Genomic DNA, 8,952 nt, shown 5'->3' with positions numbered 1-8,952 from the left:
CGTAGGTCGACCAAAGGAGAGGCTGTGATTGCGGAACAATAGAAGTTCATCCTCCAGTCTTCGTTGCATCTCCAAGTCACCACCCGTCCAATTTTGTAGATACTGTTGCATCCCCGCCTCCAACTCGTCATTCTCATATTGCTCTTGACTGAGCCAGAGCGGATGCAATACATGTGCCACCGCATGGATTGGGCGGTGGAACCAATTCCACCGCTTATTCCATATAGCACGGATGGACTCAACCCTAAATCATGCCACAAGAAATTAGAATGCATTATTCATGCAAAATTCATAGACTATAGATAATAGTACATACATAATATATATCTGAAAATTCCAGGCTTCATGATAACAAATTGCCATTTAGTAACTGCAATAATTATACATATTACAAAAGTAAAAAGTCTTACTTATCAGGCGATAGGGAAGTGTTTCTGTTGAGGGTCTCTCCAATCTTGTCCATAAACTCGTACAAGAGCCCTAATGTGCTTCCCTCCATGTCTGTGATGCGAAGCACCGTGTAGATAGGATTAATCGATTTGATTAATGCCTCCGCCTGATTCCACCAAGACTCATCCATGATCATGCGAAAAAATTTGATAGACTTTGCTTGGCCTCTATCATCCCAATCTCCCCACTCCCGAGACACAACCGTGCGCAACAAGCCCTGGCGCACTCGCACAAGCCTCTCCACCACTATGAACATGTAAGCAAACCTTGTGGCTGGAGGTTTCAATAGCTCAAGGTCACTGTAAGCCCGATAGATGCTGAGGACTTTGGGTCTCTTCGTGACAAACTTCACGATACTGCGGGCTGTGGAGAAGATGACATCAATCCAAGGTATCTTCCCTAGGTCCTCGATCAAAAGATCAAGGCAATGTGAGGCAGAGGGTGTCCACACAATCTTAGGGAACCCATCTTCTAACATGGCACCCATTGACACACAATTGCTGCCATTATCCGTCACCACCTGCACCACATACTCAACACCTATCTCCATAATGGCTGCCCGTAAATGCTCCCAAATATACAGCCCTGTAATCACTGTACCTGCAGTGGAAGCGTCTATGGCTCTCAAGAACATGGTTCCCTTGCAAGAAGACACTAAAATATTGTACACATTCCTCTTGCGTGCATCTGACCATCCATCGCATAAGAGTGTGCATCCATATTTTTTCCAAGTCTCTTTCAAGGGCTTCATTTGGTCTTCCTCACATTCCCTCTCTCTTCTTAGCTCTCTTGTCCGCAAGGCCTCATATGTAGGCCCTTCCCATTCATACCCAATGCGGCTTACGGCTCTCATGGCCTTCCTCCATCGTGTAGTCTTCGCCACATGAAAGGGTATTGCACACTGTATGAAGAGCTTTGTGAGCTCACTAGTGGCCTCCTTCACTGCTTGCTTTTGCAAGCGTGCTTGAATGCTAGACCTTTGCAGTGATCCTCTTTTCCCCGCACTAGCATCCACACTAATTGATCCATGTGGCAAGGGTGTTCTTGTGGCACTAGGACCCGCGCTCGATGTAGTTGATGCCCCTCTACTTCTCTTTGCAGAACCCAATGTGCTGGCATCATCCAATGGCTCAGTGTTAGCAGCCTCTTCTTCATCTTGCAGCCCTTGTCCTCCACTTTTTGCAGCCAAGGCTGCCATACGCACACGCTTCCATTCTGTTAGGCCACCTTTCACTGCAGTAGGCACGAACTCACAAGGTCCTACATCCTTGCTGGGAACACCTGCTAGATGGTCTTTCACCCGTGTGACAGACCTCGTTTTGCTTATGCCGCAATAGTTGCATCTCCACTTCTTGGAGCCACCGCCTCCTTTATAACTATCCAGGAGGGAGACATGGACCCAATAAGCATCTCTCGGCATTGAGGAGGATGGAGAGGTGAGAAGGAGGATGGAGAGGTCACAAGTGACTCGTGAGAAAGGATGGGAGGCAGACCGTAGAAGGAGGATGGAGAGATAGAGGTAAAAGAGGATGGAGAGGATGGAGAGGTAGAAGTGAAGGAGGATGGAGAGGAGGAGGATGGAGAGGTAGAAGGTAAGATTAAAGAGAGGATGGAGAGAAGAAGGATGGAGGGATGGAGTCAGGAGAGCAGGCTGCCAAGCTGCAGGCTGTAGCTTGCAGGATGGAGAAGATGGAGCAAAGGACGAAGAGGATGGAGAGAGCTCAGAGAAGGATGGAGGTGACGGTAGGTCCAAGAGCAAAGGAATCAAGGATGGAGGGATGGAGAGAGCTTGAAGAAGGTGGAGAGAGCAGCAAGGATGCACAAGAGGAGTGGAATGGGCGGGAGGCGACGAAAGACGAAGAGAGGCGGCCGAAATCCCATTTTTAGGGTTTAGGGAAAAAACAAGGTTTACGAAACAGCGTTTCTTGACGAAACGCCGTTTTCGTTTCGTCGTTTCCGTTTCTGTCCACGAAACGGGCGTTTTGTGCAACTATGTTTCCCACATCTGTGACTCGGGAAACGGAGCCGAAGATGATCTGAAATTCTCCTGAGGAGGATCCTAGAACAAGGGCAGTGCCAAAGCAAATGAAGAACAGTCTCTGAAGGAGCCTGACATCTTAAACATGTGGATGGTGCAATGCGACGTTTAGCAAGTGTGACCCCCATTGACAATGTGCGTGTCATACATCTCCAAAGAAAAAGTATTTGTTTCAATGGCATTTTACATTTCCATAACATCCCGAGATTCTTCCGCCACCATGAGAGGGGCTTCCTTATATGCCATAGAGAATTAGCATATTGCTGAATCCATGGAACAGGCTGAAGAAGCCTATAGGCTTTGATGGAGGTTGAGGCAGGAAGAGGAACAGGATGAGTGCATGTAGCTAGAGGGTTGCAATTGCCAATCCGTGAGCTTGTCTGTGTCAGCCACAGGAGGAACAGGTAGAAAAGGATGTAACAAATCAGCAATTTTCTTCCATATAGACCTATGATGCATTCCCAATGCATAGGAAGCAGTGGCCTGAGGAAAAGATAAAACATAGCCGTGATCACCTACGACATCATGTATGTATCTAATTCCCAATTTCATGAGATTGTATGCTCGAACAGTTTCCTGTAAAGCGAGTGGAATGTCAAAGATGGCACTCCAATGAGTACTTTCTTTCCTCATTGAGTTTGTCCTCGAGCAATTATCAGGAGCCCATTTGACCTTAGAAAGTACTTGTTTCCAGTCAAGTATCAGAGCAGTAGAGAAAGAACAGCCAGGTTTCTTCCCTACAAATCTCCCAATGACAACCTCCCAGTGATCAGTAGTCCAATGACCATAAGCACAAGTCCTCATGTTGACACACATGGATGCTAGCATACAAGTCCATGGCTGTTGTTGACGGAAAAAAGTATGCAGCATAGTCGCCTTCCTTGCAAGTACATGATATCTTATATTGAGGACATTAAGTCCACCATGCATCCTAGGAGAGCACACCATTTCCATCTTCATCAGTCTAAATGCTTTCACAGCAGTTTTTGTCCTCCATAACATCTCCATAGCTTGAGACATAAAGGCTGAAATATCCCTGGAGGACCAATGCAGCAAAGGCAAATAGAACTGGACATAGGACATTACAATGGACTGTACTATTCTGAGCCTGACATGAAGAGGCCAAGTAGAAATCTTCCAGTATTCCAGTTTATGTTGAAGTCTTTGGAAGATCCATTTTAGCTGCTGCTTCCTGGTGATGTGCCATCCTATGGGATATCCCAAATGCCTGACTACATCTTTGGAATGCACCACCTGACCTGGCCAAAGAATAAAATGCCAGTCACATTGTTTCAGGGGAAGTAATCTAGATTTGTCAAAATTGACATGCAATCCCGCTGCCAAACCATACAATGAGAGAGTGGTCATAAGCATGTGAACTTCCCGGGGAGAATTCTGTGGCATAAAAAAGGAATCATCAGCATATGCTGTGCCAAAAAAGATGCAGCCCCAGGGATTTTAAGACCAGTCATCTGTCCTGTGTTTGTAAGATGATCAAGATACATTAAAAGGGGATGGGTCGCAATGGCATAGAAGAGAGCACTAAGAGGGCAGCCCTGTCTAACTGATCGACCCAATGTCCATGACCGAGACAGATGACCCCCAAGAATGCACTGAGAAGTAGAGCCAGAATAAAGCCAGTAAACTGCATTTGCTATCTTGGACCAAAGCCCAACTTTGTCATGATTTGAGAGATAAAATCCCATTGAACAGTGTCAAATGCCTTAGCAATATCCACCTGCAATATGAGCACATCTTGATGCGAATACTTAGCATATTCAATTGCAGTCAAGGCATTGGATATATTGTCATGGATTTGTCTTCGCGGCACAAATCCATACTGATGAGGATGAAGTCCCGCATCCAGTATCCTGTGAAGCCTATGCACAATCATTTTGGCAATGAGTTCGTAAACTACAGGCATCAAAGTAATAGGCCTCCAATCTGACATATGGTCACACAGATGTTTTTTGGGCACAAGTTTGACTATGCCATGCTTCCAAGAGTGCGGCAACTGATTTTCTTGCCAGGCAACATTGATCATTTGCAAGAGGACATCTTTCAAATCTTTCCAAAGAGAAATATAAAATTCCACCATAAGGCCATCCTAGCCAGGGGACTTGTATTTGCTGAGGTGGAACAATGCATTATCAAGTTCTGTGTCAGTAAAAGGTCTCTCCAAGATAAGAGCATCATCCATTTCCACTATTCCAGAAACATATTGGAGAAATTCAGTCCTAGCATCAGTCATTTGATTTGATGGGGAACGAGGAGCTGGAAATAATTTTGGCATTCATCTTGGAGATCAGAGAAAGAGTGCGTCCAAGAGCCATCGAGCTTCCTTACCCTTAGACATGAGTTTTTCTGTCGAGTAGCATGCAAGCTCTGGAAAAAGGCTTTTGATGAGCAGCCCTTATCCATGAGGGGCTTCATTCTTGTCCTAATATGCCATTTGTGCAATTTCCTCTGATCATGAACATTCAATTTAATCTGAGCATGTGAAAGGGAATCGTTTTCTGAATCAGAGAGAGGCCTCAACTGAGAAAATTCAGTCAATTGTGCTGTCCTTTTTGCCCATTTAACCTCATTCCTCCATTCAGTCATATGCCAGTTGCCATACTCCCTAATGACATTCTGCATACGAGAGACAAAACTGTCCCAAGCATGGGCATGCAAAGGCAAGAAATGAATTGCAAGTCTGATCATTTGCTGAAAATAGTGATGTCGGAAATAAGCCTGATTAACATGCAATAATCTACTGGAAAGGGGTGGCAAATCATCCAGAGGCATGCCAAGCTGCAAATTCATCCACAATGGGGCATGATCTGACAAGCCCAATGAGAAATCTATAAGGAGATGAGGGCTAAAATCTGCAAATTGTTGTGGGTAAAACAAATACCATCTGTCAAGCCTTGCCCACACACACACACACACACACACACACACACACACACACACACACACACATATATCTATGGTTTTCAATCTTATGAGTGACTATCATGAGATTGAAATTGCACTATGTTGTGTTTTTAGAGGATGAGTTTGGGAATGTTCGTGGATTCATCTAGGTATATGCTTTTGCCATATTAGTGGACATGCAAATTTCACCTTGTGAAGTGTTCGTCCATGTTGCGGCCTGTTGGTATTGCGATAATTCTTTCCATCTTAAATGGTGCGTTGCCCTATCAACGAGATTTATATGCTCATTTGGGAGAGACTAAAATGAAATCGTTTAGACGTCACAAGCATGAATGAAGAGATTTTGGACTACTTTTTGATTAGCTTTCTCCTTTAGTGCTAGCCTTCGTCATGGCCTTCACGTGCGGAGTGCCGACAGAAACTTAGTACGAAGACTTTGTATAAATGGATGCTCAAGCATGTGTTGGTGTGTGGATTTGTACAATTGAGAGCATATTTTTATACTATGGTCTACATCCACTGTTGGGCATTGATGACATCAGTGGGGATGTCATAGTAGCTAGTCCTTGCTATGCATGATGGATTTTATGGTTTTTAATCTTATGAGTGACTATCATGAGATTGAAAGTGCACTATGTTGTGTTTTCAGAGCATGAGTTTGGGAATGTTCCTGGATTCATCTAGGTATATGCTTCTGCCATATTAGTCCTAATGCTATTCTGTGATCCCTTTTTATTTTGTTGATAAACTCTATGGTTTATTGGCTTTTTACCCTCCCATACCAACTATTACTTAGTGTTTTTTGCATTGGTCTTTAGCTGTTGGAAACATTTGTGGGCTATCTTTTGTAAGAAGTTGGAGGAAATGCAAATTTCACCTTGTGAAGTTTTCGTCCATGTTGCGGCCTGCTGGTATCGCAATAATTCTTTCCATCTTAAATGGTGCATTGCCCTATCAGCTAGATTTAGATGCTCATTTGGGAGAGACTAAAATGAAATCGTTTAGACTTCACAAGCATGAATGAAGTGGACTACTTTTTGATTAGCCTTCTCCTTTAGTGCTAGCCTTTGTCATGGCTGAGGCTGCCCTTCACCTCCGGAGTGCCGACAAAAACTCAGTACGAAGACTTTGTATAAATGGATGCTCAAGTATGTGTCAGTGTGTGGATTTGTATGTGTGAGAGCATATTTTTATACTATGGTCTACACCGATTGTTGGGTGCTGATGACGTCAGTGGGGATGTCATAGTAGCTAGTCCCTGCTATGCATGATGGAGTTTATGGTTTTCAATCTTATGAGTGACTATCATGAGATTAAACTGCACTACGTTGTGTCTTTAAAGGATGAGTTTGAGAATGTTCTTGGATTGATCCAGGTGTATATATATATATATATATATATATATATATATATATATAAAATCATGTAGACTGTTAATGTGTACCTTTTGTAGAGACACCATGGTGTATTTCTCTATTTGTTATTCTGTCTCAGACATCATCCTTGGGTGTGGATGCCCACTTTAGTGGCTTCCCCCTAGCTTTTTTTGTATCCGGTTCTCTTCAGTCTCATAGACCCTTTGGTCTTTCCAAGATTTTCAAAACTCTCTCTCTCTCTCTCTCTCTCTCTCTCTTTCTGTCTTATAGAGGTAATATATACATATGCATACACATACATATACATGTGCATGACAACATGTAGGCATGCATTTGCACACATGCACACGCATGCATGTGTAAATACATGCTTGTGTATCAAGTGGAGAGTTTGTGTGCGTGTGTGCTTGTGTGATTATGTGTCTCTATTTCTCCTCTCTCTCTATATATATCTATGTGTGTGTGTGTGTGTGTGTGTTGCTCGTCAGATTCCTCTGTCTACTTGTCTTATATTGATATCTTTTGATGTTTGTAATTGCAAGTTTCCTCTTTGGGAACTGCTTCATTGTAAGATAGAAATACATGGATTTCACCCCCAAAAACAAACTGTGTGTGTTTGTGTGTGTGTGTGTGTGCGCGCGTGCGCGAGGGAATGTCTCTTACGCATGAGTAGTAGACATGCATGCTATATATATTTTCCTGTGCCCCCTCCTCCCTGGGGAAAAACCCTCTACAATGTTACAGGGGTTTGAGTCATGTACGATATCCACCTCAAACCAGGACACCTCTAATGTTCTGTATGACCTTACCTAGCTTCTCTTTCAAGCCAAACACCTCTAATGCTTGGTACATCTCCCTGCTGGACGTTGTGTATGTCACAAAGCAGGGTTTCTTGTTTATCGCCACCATAACGAGTGCATCTTGCTGCCATGTGATTCCACTTTGTTTGATATGAATGTACTGTAATGAATTTGTTTGCCTTTTTGCATCAGATGCTCTAATTGTGGGAATTCGTTGCTTCTCAGGATTCTTAACAATCTTCTTGCTGGATACACCTTGCTTCATGCTTGGGTCTCAATTTGTAAATGACAGGTTGCCCTTGATTTATGTTGCAGACTTAGGTAGACATACATGATTCCCGTGACCCTTGAAGCTGCCTTTTCATTGTGCATCCTCCACCCATCAGTCCTCAAAATCGGGGAGACCTATTATTGGTATCTTTAGTCATGCTCTTTTATGACAATGCTTTTCAATTATCATTAAAGTAAACTGTCGCTCGTAGTGAAAAGCACCTTCAGAATTGCATGGATGGCTGTGATTGATTGGGTTTGATCTATTTTTCTTATTTTTCATTACAATGCTGCATATTACTTTACAAGATGTGGAGATGGACAGGAATGGGTGGATCTGATGGGGCTAGAATCCTCACGTCTGGCATTGACAGCTGACACTGGATATTGATATGGTGTTAAAATTCACGTCTTCTGTTATAAAACGTTGGAAACATATTGGAATGGGGATTGTAAATTTACCTTCTGGAAATGAAGGTTAAAATTCATTCACTAATATTCATTCTTTTTGAAGTCACATGCCAGCATCTGTGTATAAGTTGGTCCTTATAGCAGAAGTAGTATATGATTGCAAATATTGTACTTTGCTTAGCAATGGATTTTGATTTCCAGAGAATTGCAACGCTGAAACTTTGTCCTCCTTTCCCAATGTACCTGTTTTGGAGCAGTGTTGTACCTATACGTGCTACTCAAATTTCCAGGAAAGCCTTGTTATATGCAGGGCTAGCTTGTGTTGGTTGGTAGCTTAGCTTACCAGGACTGAGGATTAGTACCCCCTTTGTAAGCTATACAGAATGTAAAGCTATGCATGGACCTCTTCTGAGGTAGCAAGGCCTGTAGCTGTGTCAGGCTAATCTATTTAGACTTTCTGATGGATGTGGACCCTATTGTTGCCAACTGTTGCAAGTTGATGTCCCTTTATCTGATGGTGTTCGTTGAAAGCCTGCTGCTAAAGCGTTCCACATGTCAGGCATCATAGCATTGGATCTCAAAGATTAGGTGTCTCGTTACAAGTAGGAGCACTGTTTCAAGCAGCTAAAAAGTCTAGTGGTGGTAATTATTTGTCCCTACATGCAACAATATGGGAGATGACATT

At 43.2% G+C, this 8,952-nt stretch overlaps 1 protein-coding gene across 2 annotated transcripts in view; it reads left to right on the top strand.

Annotated features, from left to right (window-relative positions):
- Window positions 1-8,539, top strand: part of LOC147906255 (uncharacterized) — a 43,703-nt gene extending 35,164 nt beyond the window's left edge. For both annotated transcript variants that reach the window (XM_087377454.1, XM_087377447.1), the window contains one exon: window positions 7,902-8,539. The gene's annotated coding sequence lies outside the window, so the exon portion shown is untranslated. The remainder of the gene's footprint in view (window positions 1-7,901) is intronic.
- The last annotated feature ends 413 nt before the right edge of the window (window positions 8,540-8,952 follow it).

Source organism: Dipteris shenzhenensis, chromosome 1 (genome assembly GCF_047967505.1).
Source record: "Dipteris shenzhenensis isolate YYH24624 ecotype China chromosome 1, Dip_SZ_1.0, whole genome shotgun sequence".
Taxonomy (NCBI): Eukaryota; Viridiplantae; Streptophyta; class Polypodiopsida; order Gleicheniales; family Dipteridaceae; genus Dipteris; species Dipteris shenzhenensis.
The sequence above is the reverse complement of the archived record's forward strand: the minus strand, read 5'-3'. Positions and strand labels throughout refer to the sequence as shown.